The sequence below is a fragment of the Protopterus annectens genome, chromosome 3.part1 (genome assembly GCF_019279795.1).
Source record: "Protopterus annectens isolate FY-2018-M chromosome 3.part1, PAN1.0, whole genome shotgun sequence".
NCBI lineage: Eukaryota > Metazoa > Chordata > Ceratodontiformes > Protopteridae > Protopterus > Protopterus annectens.
In genome coordinates this window covers 1,469,746,105-1,469,772,065 of record NC_056732.1, presented here as the reverse complement: position 1 = coordinate 1,469,772,065, position 25,961 = coordinate 1,469,746,105, and positions in this window count along the sequence as shown.

Below are 25,961 nucleotides of genomic sequence, written 5' to 3'. Positions count from 1 at the left end.
TGGGAAATCAATGCTCCACACCTATGGTCACCCCCTCGTTAGTCAGGTCTGACCATAAGCTAATCACCCTTAACATCCACATCCCATCCCCACCCCCCAGTAAGGAAACCTCCATAAAAAAGTTCTCCAAAGCCAACTTCATGCTACTAAAGTCAGAAGTGACAAACTTCATAACACCCATGCAGATGGGAACTGAAAGTTCGACTGCTGAATCCTACACTAAGGCACTGTACGAGCACATCCACTCATGCATAAATCGTGCCATCCCAAATAGAACCAAGATGCTCTCCTCCAAAAAAAGGAAGCCAATCTGGTGGTCCCCTGCCATAAACAAACTTTACAACAAAAGGAAGAAACAGTTGCACAAAAGAGGAAAATCCCAGGATGCAAAAAACTCCCTTACCAGCCTCAGTATGAAACTGAGATCCCTCATAAAATCCTCCAAAGCTAGTTACGAAAATAAAATTGCCAAAGATTCCAAAGACAACCATAAGGCATTCTATAACTATGTCAAGAATCTAAATGGCAATGCTCATATCTACTCTGAGCTAAAACAGAATGGCATTACATATACTGATCCCAAGGATATTGCCAATATCCTGGCAGATCGATTCAGTGCCAACTTCACCCCCCTCTCACCCCATAAACGACCCATCTCAATACCGGGAGATTGCCATATTCTGGTAATAATGGCCACACAGGTAAAAAAACGCACTCTCCAATGCTAAGAATACAGCATCCATGGGGCCAGATGACATCCCGGGCTGTGTACTACATGCACTACAATATGAACTGGCACCACACCTAAGTGTCATGTTTAATCATAGCCTCACCTCAGGTTTCATGCCCACTGAGTGGCACTGAGCTACAGTTATCCCACTCCACAAGGGGAGATCCACCTTGGATCCTGGAAACTACCGCCCCATCAGTCTGACGAGCCTTATCTGCAAGGCCATGGAGCGTATTATCATGGAACTTATAAACAAAGACATTGGCAACCTTCAAACACTGGACCCCACCCAGTTTGGGTTTGTGAAGGGCTGATCTTGTCTCCTGAACCTGACTGACTTTTTCGAATCAGGCTCCAGAACCATGGACAAGGGTAAAGTGGTCCACACAGCCAATCTAGACCTTGCCAAGGCCTTTGACACCATCCCCCACTCAGGAATCATAGATAAACTTACTAAGCTGGGCATTAATCCCTATGTCACCCAATGGGTTGCCAACTGGCTTACTGACAGAACCCACACTGTAAAAGTAGCTGACTCCAAATCCAGCTCCAGACAAGTGACAAGTGGAGTACCTCAGGGTTCAGTCCTGGGACCGCTCTTGTTTGGCATCTACTTCTCTGAAGTACAGGCCAACACTAAGGGACTCTGGCTAATAAACTTTGCAGATGACTGCAAACTGGGAGCTGTTATTGAATCCCCAAATGATGTGGATACTCTACAAAAGGGCCTTACAGAAACAGATGCTTGGTGCCAGAGCCATGGGCTCAAGCTCAATGCCAAGAAATGTATAGTTATCCCTTTTGGGAAAAAACATGTACCCGTGAATTACCACATAGGTGGCAGTACACTAAACACCAAAAGTGTGATACGAGACTTAGGGACACAGGTGGACAGTGGTCTCACCTTCGATAACCACATCACCACAACAGTCAGGAAATCCTTCTATGTGGACACCTCATCACTAAAGGCTTTTCATCCAGAAAAAAGGAGGTCATTGTCCCACTGTACTCATCCCTCATTAGACCCATTATAGAATACAACGCCCGATTTGGTATGTACCTCTCAACACATCTGCAACATCTGGAAAGGCCGCAGAAATACCTCACTAAAAAGAATCACAAGCCTAAACCAGATGCCCTACGCTGACCGCCTTAAAAAACTCCAGCTATACTCTGTCACATACCTTCTACTCAGAGGCAATCTCTGCTTAACATACAAGGCCATGTCAAACCCAGAGCTGTTGGAAATGCTAGACTTAAAGAAATCCCAATCCCTCAGAGCCACACGCTCCAGGGATCTAAACCTTGTCATCACAATAAACAAAACATGCTGGAGGGATAGGTTCCTGACCTAGAGACTCCCCAGACTCTGGAATAGACTGCCAATACATGTCAAGCAGAGTGCCTCTTTGGCCCTCTTCAAAAGAAACCTTGACGATTGGATGGGAGAAAGGAAATTCACACCGGGGATCACGTCAGTCACCCTGCTAGACAGGGGTCCAGGGAAGTAAATAGTGTGGGAAGAAATAGCCAGGGAATTGTTATGGCTAGGCTTGTATAGGCCCTAGGGCTGATAGCCTAGTACCAACCTATGAACCTATGAACCTATTACTCCCTAAATCACTCCTCACTATAACTACTACCCTTATACTTATTATTCCCTACATCACTCCTCACTATAACTCCTGCCCTTACTTATTACTCCCTACATCACTCCTCACTTATTACTCCCTACATCCCTCCTCACTATAACTACTGCCCCTATACTTATTACTGCCTACATCACTCCTCACTATAACTACTGCCCTATACTTATTACTCCCTACATCACTCTTCACTATAACTACTGCCCCTATACTTATTACTCCCTACATCACTCCTCACTATAACTACTGCCCCTATACTTATTACTCCCTACATCCCTCCTCACTATAACTACCACCCCTATACTTATTACTCCCTACATTTCTCCTCAGTATAACTACAGCAGCTATACTATTACTCCACACTTCACTCCTCATTATAACTACTACCTCTATAACCATTATTCCTTACATCACTCCTCACTGTAAGTATTACCCCTGTACACAATTATCCCAATATCATTTATCATTATAACTACTACTTCATACTTATCATTCTTCATTATTACTTCACCCATACTTACTAAAGCATACATTAATCATCATTTTGATTACTACCTCTGTACCTGTTATCCCTACAGCAATCATCACTATATTTACTACCCCTATAATTATTACTCATTAGGTCATTTCCCACTATAAATACTACCCCCATACTTATTACTGCCGACATCACTCAACACTTTTAACCTCCACCCCTATACTTATTATTCCCTTCATCACTCGGTACTATAACTACTACCCCTATACTTAGCACTCCCTTCTGCACTTGTCAATGTAACTACTACCCATATACTCATTACTTCCTACATCACTCCTCACTATAACTGCTGCCCCTATACTTATTACTTCCTACATCACTCTTCAGTATAACTACTACCCCTATAGTTATTACTTCTTACATCACTCCTCAGTATAACTACTACAACTATACTTATTACTTTACTTCCTACATCACTCCTTACTATAACTATTACCCCTATACTTATTACTTCCTACATCGCTCCTCACTGTAACTACTACCCCTATACTTATCACTCCCTACATCACTCCTCACTATAACTAACACCCCTATACTTATTACTTCCTACATCACTCCTCAGTGTAACTACTACAATTATACTTATTATTCAGTTACCTACTGTGTGATCTTGAGAAAGCCACTTAACCAGACAATGCTTGGGACAGCTGGGAATTGAGCTAGGCTCCTTAGTGGTCTTCTGGACTGCATACTTAGTAGATAACTATGAACCTATGAATATGTTCCAATATACCCATTATTCACTACATCACTCCTCACTGTAAGTACAACCTCTGTACCCAACACTCCCTACATCATTTCTCATTATAAGTGCTACCCCCATACTTATTACTTTGCACAGTAATCTTCATTATAGCTGCTACCCCTATATTCATTACTCCCTATATCACGTCTCACTATAACTATTACTCCATATGCATTACTCGCTGCATCACTACTCATTATAACTACATGTATACTTATTATTCCCATCACTCCTCATTATAACTACTACATGAGTACTTATTCCCTACATCACTCCTCATTGTAACTACTACATGAGTACTTATTATTCCCTACATCACTCCTCATTATAACTACAACATGAGTACTTATTATTCCCTACATCACTCCTCATTATAACTACTACATGAGTACTTATTATTCCCTACATCACTCCTCATTATAACTACAACATGAGTACTTATTATTCCCTACATCAATCCTCATTATAACTACTACATGAGTACTTATTATTCCCTACATCACTCCTCATTCTAACTACTACATGAGTACTTATTATTCCCTACATCACTCCTCATTATAACTACTACATGAGTACTTATTATTCCCTACATCACTCCTCATTATAACTACTACATGAGTACTTATTATTCCCTACATCACTCCTCATTATAACTACAACATGAGTACTTATTATTCCCTACATCACTCCTCATTATAACTACTACATGAGTACTTATTATTCCCTACATCACTCCTCATTATAACTACAACATGAGTACTTATTATTCCTTACATCATTCCTCATTATAACTACTACATGAGTACTTATTATTCCTTACATCATTCCTCATTATAACTACTACATGAGTACTTATTATTCCCTACATCACTCCTCATTATAACTACTACATGAGTACTTATTATTCCCTAAATCACTCATTATAACTACATGTATACTTATTATTCCCTACATCACTCCTCATTGTAACTACTACATGAGTACTTATTATTCCCTACATCACTCCTCATTATAACTACAACATGAGTACTTATTATTCCCTACATCACTCCTCATTATAACTACTACATGAGTACTTATTATTCCCTACATCACTCCTCATTATAACTACAACATGAGTACTTATTATTCCCTACATCACTCCTCATTATAACTACTACATGAGTACTTATTATTCCCTACATCACTCCTCATTCTAACTACTACATGAGTACTTATTATTCCCTACATCACTCCTCATTATAACTACTACATGAGTACTTATTATTCCCTACATCACTCCTCATTATAACTACTACATGAGTACTTATTATTCCCTACATCACTCCTCATTATAACTACAACATGAGTACTTATTATTCCCTACATCACTCCTCATTATAACTACTACATGAGTACTTATTATTCCCTATATCACTCCTCATTATAACTACAACATGAGTACTTATTATTCCTTACATCATTCCTCATTATAACTACTACATGAGTACTTATTATTCCTTACATCATTCCTCATTATAACTACTACATGAGTACTTATTATTCCCTACATCACTCCTCATTATAACTACTACATGAGTACTTATTATTCCCTAAATCACTCATTATAACTACATGTATACTTATTATTCCCTACATCACTCCTCATTATAACTACTACATGAGTACTTATTATTCCCTACATCACTCCTCATTATAACTACTACATGAATACTTATTATTCCCTACATCACTCCTCATTATAACTACTGCATGAGTACTTATTATTCCCTACATCACTCCTCATTATAACTACTACGTGAGTACTTATTCCCTACATCACTCCTCATTATAACTACTACATGAGTACTTATTACTCCTTACATCACTCCTCACTATAACTACTACCACTATAGTTATTGTTTCCTGTCACTTCTCACTACAGATATCAGCTTTATACTTATTCCATTCCACACTCCCCTTATTCCAACTCCAACAAGCACTGGAGACAGTCTTCATACTGCAGCAGGCTGTCGCTGGCTGATGTGCAATGTAAGATGAGGCCCTACTCAATTATAAGTGAGTGATCTATTGTAGCCCACTGTGTACTATGAGGCACAGCTAGAAGCATTGCTGCCCCACCCACTTAAGGTTTTTATGCCTCCCAGGTCTTGCCTATATGCCTGACCTACAACTGTTGTATTTTCTGGTCTCCACTAGGGCTATAAAGAACTCCCCACACCCAACAACACATAGTCCAGTCTCTCATCCCCAACAAATGTGAGCAGTCAAAGTCTCACTTCTTTCCTTCCTCCCTTCCTTCCCTCTCTCCCTCAGACCAACTCCAACAGGCACACTGAATGACCTGAATTGCAGTCATGGCTTTATTCCTTTAGTCCAATGGAACTGATATGTAGAAATGGTACTTTTTGTCATGAAGCCATTTGATTGCATCCTTGATGATCAAGTCTGAAGTGTGATATACCAGTGGATGTTTATTGTGTGCTTTCTGCAGCTTACAGTGTGAGTGGGGTGTCTTTGGGCTAACTGATTCTGTTCCTATGTAGTACTGAATGATGATATATGTAGAATATATTTAGCAATATTAGTATAGTTTTTTATATATATATATATATATATATATATATATATATATATATATATATATATATATATATTTATACACACACACACACACACATATATATATATATATATATGTATATATATATATATATATATATATATATATATATATATATATATATATACATATATATATATATATATATATATATATATATATATATATATGTATACAGTTTAATATAATCTCGAGTTGAGATGCACGCAGATGGAAAATTCGAAACACAGATGTTCAAATTTTCATCTGGCTGAACATCTCAATGTTCAAAAGTTTATATAAGTGAATGCACCGTGCATTCACTAATATAAATTCGAAGAACTGTACAGAGATTGTGGTATGGTGCTTTTGGGAAATTCATCCCTTTCCTCACTGTAGTGCGATTTCGGAGTTTGAATATATAGTTAGCAGGGGGTGTGGGAGCTTGGGGAGTGCAGGGGGGCAATGTTAGGTATAAGAATTTACTTTATGTGAGCTCCTATATGGACATCGCGTGATGTGTTCAGAAACAATGTCGAATCTGCTGAATTTGTTCAGCTGATTCAACATTGTGACTTGTTCTTTATTTTGACTTTCAAGTTTTGTTTTCGATGTGTCGAACGGAAATTATTTTGCTGTTCAACATACTGAAAGTAAACCATATATATTTATATATATATATATATATATATATATATATATATATATATATATATACACATAGATATATATATATATATATATATATATATATATACATATATATATATATATATATATACACACACACACACACACACACACACACACACACACACACACACACACACACACATATATGCATAATGTAGAGAATGGACTAGACAACTGTACAATTATTATATAGCTTTAAAAATGTACTACTCAAGAAAGTAATCAAGGCAAGTGCTTCACAGCACATCCATACATTAGGAAATCTGTCTAAATGTCATTAAATCTATAGTGCAACACAGTGATACCCCAGTACACACTGCACTAAGCATTATTTTGTTCATGGCGATGACGTTCTTGGGTGCTAATATTTATAAGTGGTAGTACACTTATTTTGCTTATTTTATTTTACAATTGGGTACCAGGTAAATGAGCTGGTGTGTTGACCCTTTTCAGTCATGACCTGGATATAAAGCAAAAAATAATAAGGATAAACAAAACTTAGGTGTGTACAGAGCATATGCAAGACTTCAAACAATACACAATGAAATAGCAATGACTCTGTTGCAAAAACATGTCAAAGTTAATATTAATAGCTTAGTTTAAGAGAATATAAGTTCTACATATACACTATATACAATTATCACATTGAAGGTACAGTTATGTAGGTTGCATTTAAAAGTAGATGTTCAGAATCCTCACAACTGCAGTAAGTAGCCTTTGTGTGTGTGTGTGTGTGTGTGTGTGTGTGTGTGTGTGTGTGTGTGTGTGTGTGTGTGTGTGTGTGTGTGTATATATATATATATATATATATATATATATATATATATATATATGTTTTATTCTACCCCAGGATACAACAACCAACAAGCTTCACAAAGCTATGACTTTCTCCTGCACCTTTACTCTGACTTCCGATTGACCAGCCCCTTGGAGGGAAATTAGCAGTTAGAGTGTAGACAATTTCAGGACATTCTTGCCCATACATATTATGGCCTCTACGGAAAATGAACATGTATTCAGTTCGACAAGCCCGGTCAGCAAATGTAAAATAAATACATAGAGAAAGAGTTTACTCATCCTGAACTACTAAAAGTAAACAGTAACAAATAGCTTTGTATCCCACCAAATAATTATAGGCAGAATTAGAAGGAGTGGAGGGTGTTTGGTTACTGCAACAATGAGAAATATGAGCATTTGCTGTTAGTGCAACTTACACAACTGTATAATGTTCATCATTCTGACTGTTGCAGTAGCCTTTGGCTATATGGGTTGATTACCAAAGCCTATCCAACCTGAGAGGAGAAAGGAGTTCCTTGAGGAATGATCCTAGCAAAGCCAACCCTGGACCTGGGAAAAGAATCAAGTTTGTAATGCTTTGTACAATTATGTTCAGAAGACCATGTTGCTCCCTCTAGAATGCTTCTTGAGTCCACCTCTTTCCAGTATGCCATCGTAGAAGTCTAGATTCTAGTAGAATGTGCCTTGATAGTGCCTTGAATATATTTGCCAAGGTGGGAATAACAAAAAGTAATAGCTGAGGGCAACCATCTTGAAATACTCTGTTTTGACATGAGTTGTCCTGTCTTTGCCCCATCATGGGAAATAAACAGATAATCTTCTTTCTCTAAAGGACTTGGTTATGTCAAGATAGTACCTGGGCTGTCTATATGTGTCCAGAATATGTAGAATCCTTTCTCCCTGGTTTTGGGATTCTGGATAGGGTCTGTAGATGGATGGTTTGATTCAGAGTATATTCTGAAACAACTCTGGGCATAAATGAGAGATTTGTTCGGTTTAACTTTAAAATGTCAAAAGCACATACACGGATGTGCACACCACTGAAACATTTCCACGAAACCCAAACCGCCGAATCTTCCGAAACTAACAAAAACATTGAAGTCAAAATTTCCGACCACACTACACCTACAAAGAAGTGCTAACATGGGTCATGCGGTTCGGAACATCAGCATTTGAAGTTTTGAGAAGATGCAGTTCAGAGTTCACGGATGCGGTTTGATGTTCTGACCATCAACATATTGAAGGCAAACCATTTGTTCATAATGTGAGCCTATATCTATGGAAGACCAAATAGGAGTCACTCACCATGAGAGCTTGTAACTCAAATACTCTTTATGCAGATCAAGGAAGAACTCTGCCACGACAAACCGCCAACGTATAAAAATCACGAACAGTTTATTAGTTCACGAACAGTTTATAGTTTTAAGCGCTTTTCATTTGCTAAGCAAGCAAACTTCTTCAGAAACAATGCGTTACAATTCAAATCTCAAATTTAAGGAATCAGGTGATCATAGTAACCAATCTTGTTACAACATAACACGTACCCTGAACTTCTTTAAAGGTAAACTCATTTGTAAAGAAGTGCTCGTTCATAAAAAGTAATAAATAAAGCCAACTTCACACATAAAAATTAAACCATTAATATCATGCTACTAAAAATTGGTGTCAATGAAAATAAAAATAAAAATCCAAAAGATTTGGTTCCATTGCAATAAAGGCTGTCTTCCCCAATTGATAGTTCGTTTCGGTTATAATCACCACCAGTAGCTCCACCATAGGAAATAATTCTTTAATAATCACCATCAATAGCTCCACAAAAGAAATTATTTTATTATTATTAACAAAGGACAGTTTAAAAGAACTGATTCAGCACTTTCATCTCCCACCGGAGACCTCTTCAGAATCAATTAACCTTGCTCAAATCATTCCTTTTATATAAAGAACACACATCAACTAATTTCAATTAAGTAATAAGTAATAAAAAGAAACAAAAAGTCATTGGCTGGCCATACAAATCATTCTAACAAGTATTAAAGACATATTCTCCCCTTGTAACAAAGAACAGAAATTGCTGAAACTTTGAGCCTGAAAGAATTTTCATACAAAAAATGATTTTTGTGTTTGTGCAACTGATCAAGGACACAAACACAGGAAAAAGCTCCTTCAAGAACGTACCATAGGAGATAGTTCTAATGAACAACATGAAAACAATACCAATAAAACCTACAAAATTGGATAAATATATTGTAATACTTTCAACCTTGTTGTGCTAATATTGTATGTATAAAAGGTATACATATATATATATATATATATATATATATATATATATATATATATATATATATATAAAATATATATTAAAAAAATTGTAAAAAATGTATAAAAAATACATATGTTGCACTAAATATATTCCAATAGATGTTCAATAATAAATGTATGTATAAAATATAAAATTGTGTATAAAATTGTATATAAATATATATAAATATAAATATAAAATATAAAATTATACTACATGATTATGAAGTGTAACTAGATATTCTTGAAAACTTAACATTATTCCAAAACCATGAGAAAAACATCCTCTATGTAAAAGCAACCTTTTTTTATCTTCAGTTGCCTTTTCCTTCGGTCCTACACCAGCTATAGATACTTCTAGGACCAATAGGTCATCATTTGGGAATGAGGTGGATGCTCCTGGTGGTTCAGTCCAACAGAACCAGACTCGGCACAGTGACCGGTTGTCTTCTCGGAACCAACCATCTGATTTAGTACCAGAGGTCGAGGATCAAAATTTTCAGAACAATACCTCAACCCATCAACCCTCTCCAGGGAGGAGGCAGAGATACAGAACCAGGAGGAGGAATTAGGTTAGCCTGTCTTTTCTACAGTATTCCGAGTAATGAGCCCATGTCAGATTGTTACCAACACTGGAAAGGACTTTAAGATTTAGAACTATTCAGGGTTTGTTTTTACCCCACCATTGGTGGATCTCCTGGCTAAGGGTTTGACATTTGTACCCAGTAGGAGGGCAGATGTGGCCAATACCTTGATTGACCTCAAGCTTTTTATCAGAAAGCTTAATTTCCAGCTTATTTTTGGTGATCAGGTCATGATGCAAAAGGATTTTCACATTACAAGTACATTTAATCCCCCTTTACATCATTCTCTTTCTCTTTTTGAATGACTGTGTGATTTAGACATTCGTCATTTATTGAAATGTAAACGAATTGTCCCTTATAATATCAACAAAGATGAGAAGTATCTTTTAGAATTGTTAACCAACTCTTCTGTGAGGGTTATGCAGCCAGACAAGGGGGGAGGACTGGTAGTGATGGAAGAGATAGATTACATTCAGAGAATGGAAAATATTCTGGCATCTAAAACCTATAGGGAGGTTTTGAAAAATGAGTTGAATCAGAGTGTGACCAGGATCTGCACTTATTTTAATGACATGTTCATTAATGGAGTCATTAATGTGGAGGTTTTTAACTATATCTGTACCCCTAACCCCAGGATACCTGTCCTGTTTGGCAATCCGAAGATTCATAAGAATGTGCATGACCCCCCATGTGCCAATTGGTGAGTGCAAGGGGCAGTGTGACTTATGCTGGGGCGAAGGTGCCGGACACGATTTTGAAAAAGTATGTGTCCAGTGAGTCCCACATTTCTAAAGACTCCTGGTCATTTCTTGAGAGGGTTAATCATACTCCTTGTACAGGAGAGAGTAATTTCTTGACAATCGATGTTATTGATTTGTACTCTTCCATCCCTCATTCCATAGCGTTAGAATGGATTGAAGCTATCATGACCATTAAACAGGCACCTGCTGGGGACATTCTGATGGTGAGGGAGTTATTGGACATCATACTGACCTGTAATTTTTTCTCCTTTAACAATCGTTAGTTCCACCAATTAGTAGGGGTACATATGGGGTCTCCTTGTGGGGCCAGCGTTGCCAATTTGGTGATGACTTACTGGGAGAGAGAGTTTGTTTTCCCTAATCCTATTATTCAGGAGAAACCCTGCTTTACACTAGATTCTTGGATGATATTTTCATCATCCTACAGGGGGAGAGGGAAGTGGCTGAGATACTGTTAGATAGTTTTAATACCTCCACCAGTTTTTTTTTTTTAAATTTACATTCAATTTCTCTAAGGAGAGGATCTCTTACTTAGATGTGGAGTTATTTAAGGATATCTCTCTAGGCTGTTTTACTGTCAAAATTCATTGTAAAGTAACTTTTTCTAACAGTTATTTACATTTTGAGAGCAGTCACTCCTTCCATCAGAAGAGGCCGATAGTAAAAGGGCAGTTGGTGAGGGTGGCTAGGATGGTGTCTAAGTTCAGCAACTTCCTTGAAGAATGTGAGTTAATTCGTGGCCTTTTTTTGAGCAGGGGATACCCAGACAATCTCATATCTGAATTGATCAAGGAAGTTTGCGGTAAGAGGAAGAATGGGTTCTACGTACCAATTTTAGGTAATAATGTAACACCCCAGAACCCCGAACCATCCCATAAGCAAGCCCATGTGAATTACCTTTGCAGTTTTATTACAACTTTCAGTGTTGATGCAGGGGATATTTCCTTCATCATAAAGAAAATTTGGAGTATTTTACAATTAGACATGCAAGGTAACTCACAGTTTGAGATCACACCCAAGGTGGTGTTTAGGAGGGGGTTGAATCTGAAGAGTATTCTACAGATGAAATCGAACCATGCCCCGATTAGGGGGATGTACAAATGCAATATGTGTAAATACTGTAGGTTTATTAAAGCAGGGGCCTATTTTAGTATTGGGGAGACCAAATACTCCATCAGGGGTAGATTTAACTGTACCAGTTCACATGTGGTATATTTGGCTAGGTGCTCTTCATACCCGGTGTTTTATATTTGAAAAACTGATAGGAAACTTCAGGAACGCCTTTATGAACACCTTTATGCCATCAAAAAAGAGAAGATGGAGAATGCACTTGCCAGGCATGTTAAGGAATACCCGGGTCATGAATTTACTTTTTCAGTCATTGATCAGGTAGTTCCTTCCAATAGGGGGGGTCCAGATATGTTACTTTTAGAACAAAAGGAATTGATTTGGCAGTTAAAACTAGAAGCTTATCATTATCCAGGCTTAAATGGAATGTTATCCATTTCTTGTATTTTAAAATTAAGAAGTTTGGTTAGGTAATTTTATTGTATTTATTTTTGTAGATTGCATCCATTTTAATTTCTTCATCTATTTTTTATCTATTTCAGCATGGCTTACAAAAGTTTGGATATTCCTTTTACTGCTTGTTCAGTAAGGTTGAGTTCTCAGGGAAGGGTTTGAACAGGTGTTGTGAATGTATTGGCTTAATTGCTAAGTAGTCATGTGATTCATGAGCCTTTTATTAAGGTGTAAGTTGGAATGTGTTGTTTGTTTTTCTGATGAAGTTGGTTTGGGACACTGATGAAAAGCCTATTATTGTTGAGCTTAAAATAAAATTTTAACTTGCAGTTTATCAGCATCACTGTGTCTGGAATTGGTGCATCTGCTGAGGTTTATCATCTTGCTGGCTTCTTTTTTCAAGTTTGGTTTGTTTTCCGGTATTTAGTTTTTTTTTTTGTGGTTTACTCTGACCTGCAATGGATCACGTTTTCCAGCCTCTTCCGCCTTTCCCTGTGGTTATATTTATTTGAAGATGGACGGCCACCTTACCGCATTAGTATCTGCATATCGTCCACCCTGTTCTGCTCCCTGACAAGGACATTGATGACATCAGGTATGTCGGCAATGCATCTCCCTAGTAGGTACCAAAGACACCTGTGCCATCCCTCCACAAAATTCCGTGTCCTGGGTAATGACAGTTCATTGAGGTAATGCACGTTCCAGAATTCCACTGGAAATATTGGTGGGAATCGCTGTACACCTGACGTCCGGGTCTGTTGCTTTCTGGGATGGCCTGTAACGTAGACTTCAGCAAAGTACACCAGCAACTCCTTTCCATCTGGGTGAAATGTCTCACTGATACACCTGAATGCCTCACCTACATCATCTACACTTAGAAATGCCAGGGCTATGAGCCATTTAACATCCAACTGTAGAGAAGCATCCTTCCCATACACACTTGCTAGGCCAAGGGACTGTACCTTTCTCCACACTGCCTGTGTGAAATGAAAATAGCATCACTTGCTGACCATGGCCGTAAAGTTATGCCTGACACTCTTTATTGCAGCCAACTCAAAGTCTGTCAGTATGTACTGTACCCTATACTGCAACTGCATGGGAGACAATAGCTCAAAAAGACACTCCCACAGGAAGTTGTATGCCCTATACGACTTCTTCGACATGAGTGTGTACACTAGAGGTAAACATTTAGTGGGCTCTGCAAAGCTCACCAAGGCATGGATGGTATATAACTGCCTACATAGCCTACTCTTGGTTAGGAATATACCGTCCATGAACCAGATCTGTGCACTACACAGGTCACGCAGAGTCCCTTCTGTGCTAAACACTAGCACATGTGTATTTGTGTGGATGTCTGCCCTCCGTGCCTGGAGGAATGTGCCATGTTTCAGTGTACTTGTGGTTGTATCAGCCACACCAAGAGTAGTAGCCACAACCTTGTATGTCCACATCTTCCGTTGCCTAACTCTATTGATCTGCTGGAGCATGGACCTTCTGGATGGCAATGACGTTAGTGTATCTGCAGATGTACTACTGACAACATCATCCACCAGCAATGCTGGAAGGCCCATACTGCACCTTGCACTCTCCTTTAGGCTATGACAAGCCCGGTACTTCTACACTTCAGCTACATTGGGGGCATGCAGGTGACCAACTGTCTTCACTAGACGTTCCCCGCCCACCTCAGTCTCCGTGATAGCCCTGTCCCTTCATTTCAGTGTAAACTTACTTTTACAGCACCAGTATGTTTTCTTTCCATTGGATTTCTCTGCATTGTACAAATACCCATCCAACTCTAACATGCCTGACCTCTTCTGGAACATGACACATTCGTACAGTGACCCTAGAATTCCGGGAGCAGCGGTTGGGGAGGTAGCGGCAGCCATGTTGCTATTCAGTCAGAGCATTGCACACAGGGAGCGGACGTGGGATCCCTTCATTTATTCTTCCACAGTGTTGCATTTACTATTTCAACATTGCACTCTCATGGGGGATATCTGCGACTGTATGCTTGTCTGATTTGTATGTCTTTTTCCATGGGACTACATTATTTCTTGTTATCCTGCAGACTGACAGTGGTTCGGGGGGGCTTTACTGTTATCAGTACACATTAACCACTGACATCAGGATGTGATGTGGTTCATAGAGGGCGTTCTTCCTCTCATTTAGCATGTTTCATAGACATAAGCATTCTGAAGGTCAACTATGCATGACAGTGGTTTCTGTGTTCGGAATACTGAGATTTCGTAATGTTCTGCTTTCGAAGTTTGCTGTTCGATGTAGTGCAATTCGATATTGTGTGCATTCGATCTTATGATATAAACCCAGGTAACCTACTGGTAAGCAATAGAAAGCCTTAAACTTATACAAGTCTTCTAGCTTCCAAGATAGGCTTTTGGAGTGATTAAGCATCAGTGTTCTGTATGTTTTCTGACTACATGGTGATTTTTCACTGTATATTGTGATCTGAAAGCTCTGTTTATTCACATATTATGTGATGGCCTGCACTTTAGATGTTCACAGATAGGTAGTAGGCAATCTGCCCAAGGGCATTTAGAAGCATAGCTACAGTGTGTTGGCTTTCTCCGCACCATTGATGAAGTAAATGAGCCTCTGTCAAGCATATCCAATGAAGTGATTCCAGGCAGAGTTGCCAGAAGCTGTTGAGGACTGGGGTGGCTGAGGGTGATAGGGGCACTTAGTGATCTAAAGAGGGCATGTTAACATGAAGCATCAACACCATTCAATTTCCCCAACAGGTCTTGCAGCTATAAAACTGGAGGTGCTCCCCCACCCCCTGGCTGTATGGTTCTGGGACACATGATCCCAGGGGTGTATATTCTGTTACCCATTCACACATCAAGGTTTCTCATGAAGTGTGTCAGTGAGGGGCTATGCCTAATGTAGTTAGGAATTTAATTTATAGTCTCTCATTTCATTTGTTATGTTTTTATTTCAAGAGTAAGTGAAGCTCAGTGGGTTTGGGCACCTCCGCCCTTTGCTTAGCCTAGCTTACACATAGAAATCATGCAAATAGGAAATAGACAGAAGCAATGTTAATGTCAATAATGTAATGGTTACAGCATTTGCATAGTATCTGTGCATTCGTGGTTCAAATCCCAATAAAGTCAGAGATGTTTTTCATGTTAAAAAGTATACCTTAACCACAGCTTGCATATCTAGGTAGTATTCTTCAGTATAATAAACATTTGAAACACCCATATATACCCATGTGTGCTGGAGGGTAAAGTCAACAGAGAATGTAATGTTATGTAAGCACATAGTGAGATGTTACTTAACTGAAATGTATATATCCTGAGGAGTTAGCAGATGTGGCCGTGTATGCGCGCACAGGTTATAAGTTTTAAAGTTTATTTAACTGCTGCTTTAATGTCGCACAAACACTTTTAAATATGCTTACAACTACTTAAATGAGCCTTATTCTGGAGTAAAATTTTAAAGCATTGCAGGTGTTGAAACCTGGACCACACACACAATAGGCATGGGACTTACCAGTAAGCCATCTGAGCTGTATACATGTTTCATGATCTTTAGACTACACCTTATACTATAGGCATTCCACAGTACTGACCACAAATGGGACAGTCACTTTGTGTACATATGTACAGTACATTGTAATGTACTGTAGTTTGTGAATCAACATATACAAGTCTACATATGTATAACTGTTACAAATGAATACTATATATAATATATATATATATATATATATATATATATATATATATATATATATATATATATACATACATGTCAGTGATGTCTGCACATAGATAGAAAAAAAATATGTATATATATATATATATATATATATATATATATATATATATATATATATACAGTTACAGCTATAGCCATATATATAAACATCTATGAACACACTTTGTGACACAGAAGCAATCCAAAGGAATTGAAGTGTACACAAAACACATGCAGCTCTGCTATTATAACTATTAATATTAACTTAATTCACCATAGAAGGGATGGTTGTTGTGTATGTGGAGATTGGGGAGGGGGGAGGAATGATGGGCAATGAAAGTATGCATCAAGGAGAGCCTGGGTCAGATGTTCAATAAGTGAACTGGAGGGGTATACATGGAGTATGGGGACAATATAAAAAAGAAACAAAACAAGAACCATTCTTATCCATAATACACCCTGTCAGGTCACATTGCAACACTTAATTCCACAAACATATGAACATTAACATGTATCATACATATGTACACCAACTGACTGTCACATTTGTTTTCAGCAGTGAGGAATGCCCGTAGTAAAATGTATATTCTAAACACCATAACATTTGTACATATCTCAGATGCCTTAGTGGTAAAGTCAGTGACTGTGGTGTTCATGGTCCCAGGTTCATGACCTGCAAGGGCTGTTAATTTATTTTGAGGGCCAGAATAAGGGCTGTCAGATGCAGGTTGATTAAAGCACTTTTAAGCAGTTGTAAGCGGTTTTGTGCTGGTTTGCACGATGGAAAAGCGGTGCTTAAATGTGGTTAAATGGATAAGTGCTTCACAGGTTTAACCTTTGCTTAATTTCGCGCAGACCACTAGCAAACCCGCTTAAATGTGCGTTAATCACACTTTCCCTACCTGTGCCTGTTCTGAGTGGTAAAATAATAACACTTCCAGGATTAGAACCCGCAACCATGTACACCATTCTCAGAGTAACCTACCACTAAGCTACCTAAGATATATCTATGCCAGTTGTGTATTCAGACAGGTTAAAACACAAAAGGGAGGATTGTGTGGAAATAAGACAAACTGCCATGTAACCAATAAAAGGTGTATGTTATATATATATATATATATATATATATATATATATATATATATATATATATATATATATACAGAGAGAGAGAGAGACACACACACATAGATATATGTCGATATATAGTGATATACATATATATGTAGATATATAGATAGGTTAAAAACATGTACACATCTATGGAGGTACATTTAAACATATGCAATAATATATATTATATTTCTATAGCTATATCTCTATACATATATATATATATATATATATATATATATATATATATATATATATATATATACACACATACATACATACATGTGTGTATACAGCATCTGAAGTGTTCAAATCTGAGTATAACATGGACCATAGCAATCACACATTCTGCCACTCCCAAACAATATGAACATAACATATGAAGAGTATATGGCAATACACTATTACAAATATGTTCTATGGACATGAGCCAAATAGAGTTAGTCACCAACACATCTACAATGACTGCAAATATCCATGACAGAAATACACAGACATCTTTCATGTAGCAAAACTTTATTACATTCCGATGTATTGCCAAAAGGATTCAAGGACTAAGAATGCCTGCATGCTATAGATGAAGCATTTAACAGTGCCTTAATGAATCATCCTGCAATTGCCATAGTATTAGTCCACTAAGGGATAGGTGTTCACATAGGGAAAGAACCCCCACACACATATAGAATATGTATAAAAGCAGTTCCTACACACCTGCATCTGATATGTACACCCACCAACATCTCCCCCACACCCAAACTAATTACAACAATACATACTGTCATACCATAACCAATTATTCACCCACTGTACGACATCTGCTGAAACCTTAACATACCTGGACAGAGACATACTAACATGGCCCTATGTGAAATAGTTTTTGTTATGCAATGGAACAGCTGCTGATGTTACAGGGTTTGTTTGAACTAATCCTGTTTCAGAGGGTTGAAAAGTAATTACACCAGGAAGTGTTACCAATTACTGATTATCAGCACAGTATTATACACATTTGCACCAAACTAAAGATGTCTGGTGAGCACACTGTAAACCCCCTAACATTATATGCATAGCCATACAGCCATGAGCTGGTCAAACATCCTGGCCAGACTGAAACATATGCAGAAGTATTAGGTACAGACAAACCCTGCACAAGTAGCAATGTTCAGAAATATAACAGCAGTACTCACATGTAGACCAAATCTTCTAGGCATTACACACAATATATTTCTGTTTGTCTCCATACAGCTGTTGCAATAGATTTCAAACAATACTTCCAGGCTGTCTTCCTCATAAGTAAGGCAATGGGACAACGCCCAAGTGGAGTACTCAAGTATACTCCACTGTTGCCATGGTATTGGCTAAGGGAGTAACTGCACAGCTGACGTGCATGTAATTAACTACTGTGGAACACCAATTGGTGATCAGGATAGCACATGTTACTGATTTCTAACTATAAAAGGATGCCTTGTCACACATTCAAACAATCTGTATCTACCTGCAGAATAGTACAAAATACCCAACAGAAGATCGAAACACAAACCAAAAACAATTACTATACCAGGCAATAATACCTCCAATTACTAAGAATGTATGTATAACATGTAATATGTCTGTGTATGTAGTACCTGTTCTGTAATAATTACAGTGTAATCAATGCATATATGGAAATAGCTATCTTGTAGCGATGTATTGTTGAGCAGTAGTAATGCTTGCAGTATTCTATGTGTGTACTGCTGTAGGTCACAAGGCAAACTCCTCATACACTACAAGGGATGATATATATAGGGCTTGGAATTCACCAATTCTTTTCCGGCCACTGTCAGTGTCAGGGTTGGTCCAACAAGTATGTGCTATAACAGGGGATATTATATATTGATATATTGTAACTGTAGACATATGTATGGGTGTATTAGTGAGATGAACATGTCAAAGGTGCATTGTGGGATATTGTGCCAATAACTGTGTAGTGTACAGTATTTTAGGCAGATCTGTATTCCATTCTACCTAGCGTTTCTGTTATGTTATGCAAACATTAGTTATGTCTATTGGCGATTACAATACTCAGTAACAGGATACATTTGACTTGTATTCATCTGACAGTTTAGCAGCAGGATAGCAAAGAAAATTAGAAGAGCTAGGTAACTATACATGTACATAAGACATGTAATATCCACCTCACTAGTATCATTTGCAAGCAATTACAGCTGTGCATGTGTACATGTTATGCAAATGTGTAGTGACCCTTGTTACAGGGCTGGCCCAAATGGCTATGTGCACACCTACATAGAGTGGATATTGAGAGTAGAGACACACTGTTGAACTTTCAGGTTTGTGTAGCCTAACCTCTCATTGCCAACGTAATAGCCGCTTGTAAATACTGTATGTAAGGTTGTGCACAGTACTGGTAATGAAACAGGTTGCATATCATCTTTAACTCCAGTGTAACATCTGCAGTAGGAGTGTAAGATGTAGGAGACCACTGCCCATGTGTAATAGCTGCTTCATAGGTGATGGCTTACACTATATGATTATATCCTGATCATGTTGATAGTGGCAGCAGAGTCTATTGATACTTGACTCTGTTTGGGGAGTGGGGGGTCCATGCCCAACAGAGCTCATGGTTCTGGTGGATATGTGAGTATATACCCAGAAAAGGATACAGACCTGTTGACATTTGCATCATCTGTAATAAACTATCAGGATGTGATGTGCTCCTCAGAGGAGGATTGCTGCTAAAGGTAGCTACTATGTTTCTGTAATAGCCAGTGTTGTCATGTCCATAACACAAATATTTACTTGTGAGCATCACTGTCTAAAACATCTTCATAAGCAATACGTAAACTAAATACAGTACTTGATACTTGTAGTACTGAATGCTCATACAGGCATGTCCACTAGTCAGCTACTGGTGTTTACTAATGTCAGCTTTGTGTATGTGGCCATCCTGGGGGAATGTAATCTCTATGCCATGTACACTGCCAAACCCACCTAACACCACACCCCACACATTGTCTGGAATGCAGCTATAGGGGTAAGCTGGAAGGCAGTCCAGTCTACAGCCATGACTGGACTGGACAGTCATGAGGTGTAGGTTAACACATGCATCTCATCACCACAACCAACACATACCCTTACCAGAACACAGTAATGACACCCACACATACCACCAGAAATCACACACATTCACAGAGGCTTCTAAGAATCTGGCCAAGCAAGAGACCTCCCAAGCTGGAATAGACAGACAACAAAATACAAAACCTGTATGACATAGTTTGCATAATTGTGCCACACCTCAGAACACGTGGCCAGAAACATGCCCAACAATATTAATTTCTGAATGCAAGCTCTAGCACTATGTTACACACCAAGCTATACGAGGGCTAACATACTGTCAGCTGCCTGTCTGCCATAATTAGCCACATACCCACACACTCAGACCACCTTTTGAACTATACACATGGCTCTGGCATATTCCATGTTGTTGTGCAGGACCAGTGATGCAGTAGCCTGGACTGCATGGAAACACACATGTAGGAACTGCCAGGTCTTGTAGCCCATGCAGGTATGTCCCAAGGCCTGAGTAGCATTCTGCCATTGGCCAGAATGATACTGCAGTACAGGGACAAAAGGATTGTATTCCACAACTGTCTAATGTACTGGTGTAATTCAAAGGGTATCCAGTATCTCTCTGCCTGGGATAACATGGTTGACAGACCATGATGCTTTGCCAGACAGGACCTGCACCTGTCACCCCTGGGAATCTGGATACTGGCTAGGGCTCATGCTTCCCCTATAGTGCCTTCATCATGCAAAGTTCCAGTGAAAGTCCACTGCTGTAACAGGGACAGCCAAGCAATAAACTTCGGGTCTTGCTACTCAGTGATATATTTCAGAAACTCAATGGACTCACGTCAATCCTTAACATAGAGAACATATCTGTGCAGTGACTGAGATATGGTTCAACGCTCCAGAGAGCACCCCTGCATGACCATGTTATAACACATACCTCACCTCTTGGCCATTATCCTTTATTGGAACACACGGGCCACAGGTGTGTCCATATTCCTGAAGGATATTTCACCCCCATGTTAGTTGCACTTGCATAACTTCAGATCCAGTATGCTGAGCAACTACCTTTGTGCCAAAGTGGAATCCAAATTGCACCTTGCGACAGATAACCCACCATGCCTCAGAATTCCCAACTGTCATATTGTGCTGTAAGGGGGAATATTAGGTTTGAGACAGAAAACCATAATAATCGCTACTCTAAACTATCCCATTATGAACTGGGAAGACTCATGTACCAACACCTGTGCTCAATGCATGTTGGATTTCATCAACCCCAATGACCTGGATCACCGTAGTCACACAAACAGGGCTAACAGTATGCTACCCATAGTCAGTCTCCAAAGCCAATGTTATACTTCTTAAGAGCGAAGCGATGACTGTCGTGGCACCCATGCAGATGGACAATGCACGTGCAAATGCTGAATCCTACACAAATGCACTTTAAGCACTCACATAAGTGCAGTGATTGTGCCATTGAAACAAAACCAAGATTCAACCAAACACAAACAGGAAGGCAAACTGGTGGTACCCTGCCTTAAACTGTACCACATAAGGTAGTAACTATTGCAAGAGTGAACACACATGAGTGGAGGTGATCCCTGGTCAACTTCAGTAAGATGCAGATACACCATATAAAGCCACACAAAACTACTGTGAAACTAATCAGCCACATATTATTTGGCCAACCACAGAGCATTCTATAGCTGTGTCATGAATCGTAATGGCAATAACAAGACCTGTCGTGCGTCACAGCACTATGGCATGAGAGGTACTGCACCTACAGAAATAGCACCTGTTCATCCAGATAGGGTCTTGGATAACATAAACCCACACTCACCTCCCCCCAACAGGTACACATATTTATATATCCATGTACATTACAGAGCCCCTGTAATAACAACTATGCAGGTACAAGCTGCACTCTCTAAAGCCATACATACAGCTTGCATGGGACCTGTCAACGTCCCAGGGTGTATCCTATACAAATGTCAGAACAATTTGCTCTCCACATACACATCATGTTCAATCACAGCTTAATGTCAGGGTGTGTACACACTGAATGTTGCACAGTAACAGTTATCACACCCCACAAAGGGGGAGACACCACTGATAATGGGAAATAGTGCACTACTACCCTGCTGAGTCTGGTCTGTAAGGCCATGAACCTTGATCAACTTATTTGATGTAATCAGTACAGATGTAGATGACAGTAAGGTTGATTCACACAGCACATCAAGACCTTCCAAGGTCTTAGGACACCATCACCCATACTGTGTTCCAGCTACACTCAGTAAACTAGGTGTATCTTCCTATGTCACAGGAGTGGTTGGCAACTGGACTGCTGGCAGAACCAACACTACAGAAGGTGTCTGACTAATAAACGCACATCAAACCAGTGCCAGCTACAGTAATACAGGGTTAATTCCTGGTACTCCCCCTCATTGTTATCTATAGCACACAGACTAACACAGAAGGCATCTGCCTATTGAAGTTTGCAAATGACTATGCGCTAGGAGCAATAGTTGACTAAATGAGTGCTGCAGGCAACATACAAAAAGGCCTTTGTGGGTCAGATGTGTGGTGTGTGACGTATGGCCACAATCTGACAGCTAAGTATTGCATTGTCAACCCCTATGTTAAAAACCCTGTACCCATGAACTACCACCTAGGCAGCGGTCAACATAATGGAAATTGTGTGTGTATGGGATGCAACTGGACAGTAGTCTTTCCTTTGATAGTTACTTCACCACACAGATGCCATCCATGTATAGAGATCATTGTTCAGCCATACTCAACACTCAAGTGACCCATAATAGATCACATATTTTCTTTAAGGGTTATTGGCCATGTTCAGATGGCCTACACTGGCCTTCCCAATCCCTAGCTCCACTATGTAGCATAATGCCTACCCTGAATAAAGCCATGTCCAACACAGAGATGTTGGACATGCTACACTTACACATCCTGATTCCAAATAAACACATACTTCATGGACATCCACCTTTTTAGTACAAGGATCACAACATGCCTGACAGATCCCTGTCCCATACACTTTACATACTCCTGCCATACTATATATCCCTGTCCAGCAAAGCTGCACATTGCCCCTGTTTGAGACATGGTGTGATGACCGCATGGCAAATATATCAGTAACCCTGTGGATCAGTTCTGTGGCACTGCTCGAACTAGCCCCTGTAACTTAACTGTCTGTTGGCTATAGCTAGGTAACATTTCAGCCTAGCCTCATAAATGGCCCAGGGCATATAGCCTACTAGTTCACTATGACCATACATGCTATAGTTGATAGCCAACCCTGCAAATACCATCAAGCTAGCCATTGTCCCATGTGTTTCACATGTGCAACAGAGGTAATACATGGCAGGATGCTAAACTGCTGTACAGTGCCATGTAGATGTATATGGCAAAACACATACATGTAAAACTTTCCGTGAGCAAGTCTGCAGGGTCACAGGTCATGTCCCTTAAGGCTGTGTATGACTATATATGTGACATATACACAGCATTAAGGTCTATTGCATTACTGTAAACACATCCAGGCATGTGTTGATAGGTAAAGACACCAGTACAGGTAAACAGACATGCCCACATCAAGACAACATCCACATGGAGTATGAGCAATGTCATCACTTGACACACACATATATGGTGAGAACATCAAATCACCAGTACGTGTCAAATGTGTGTGAGTTAAACATGTCACTGGTGTTAGTGTCATGTAGATTTGCAAAGACATATTTGTAATCTTAATAAATGTGATAGACATGTATGTTCAGCTGTACTTCTCTGTGAGTTACTGTGACTTGTCTCCATCATTATGTCTTCCAGGTATGCCGCATGCCAGGCTGCCACCATACACCCACTTGGAGGATGAGGTCCTCATTCCATACCTCCTTGACAACCATATAACACTCTTCAGCCATGTGCCACAGGATGCACAGCAGTGGGATGCCCAGTGGGAGGAACTGCGTAGGAGGGTAAATGATGTTGGCGGCCACAATCACACCTATCAGCAGGTGCGCTGACACTGCACAAACATCATTAGATGGACGAAACATCATGCAAATGCAATTGCCAGGGAACAAAGTGCAACAGGTGGTGGGGGGCACTCACCCAGCCCCCACCCATACGTACCGAGGAACTACTGGCCAACCTGGAGACACCTGCAGAACTCCATCCACAAGCTTAAGCTGGTATTGTGGAGGTGCATGTCTCACAACCACTGAGCCTGGAGTTGCCTAGTAAGGCACTACTGCACATATAACAGAACTATATTTCATATAGTTGCATGTTACTGTACAATATGAAATGTAACATCATATGCAAGGCATGTATGCACACATGCCACATACCATAGTTTGATACTCTATGTATGCACAGATGTGCATACTCCATAGTATAGTCTATTGTACTGGCTTATGTGCTAACATGCACATTGCACCTTGTAGCTATCACACAGGTGTGGATAATGATCTTACTGCTGTGACACTCCTATTTAGGTACCTCTGGCATTTTGCAGTGACAGCAGCCTGTTGCAGGTAAGATTGTTATTATTTATCTGGCTTGATAATGCACATATCATATTAATTGCATGCTATCTGCCATGGGGCCATTTAACACACGTGCACATAATGTATGGTGGCCCTGTTAATATATACACATCAGACCTGCAATGCATCACAGTGGTTACCCATGTGGAATAATTGAAGACTATATAAAACACCTACACTAAACCTTACAAATTGTCATTGCCAGAGGTGTGGACAGCTGTGAATACAATGGTGAAGGTGTGGCTCACTGTAGGGACATCTACAACAGATTAGCATTAGACATGTGGGGAATACAAACAGTACTATACAGAGAGCATATGTGTGCTCACACTCTAAATGTTTTGGAGCTGAAGTATGACCCACCCACAGGATTCACCCTTGTGTATTATACCCTTGCTATGAATGTCACACAAGGTCATGTGCTATATGACATGTCCATGGCATTTAGTGGGCTGACTGCAACACTGCTTAACTATCCTGCAAAACATAACTCACATCCCAAACATACCACCCTTTGTCTGCATAACCCTGTCCTCAGTGGAGCATATGACATCTATGGGTGTATGTCATATGGG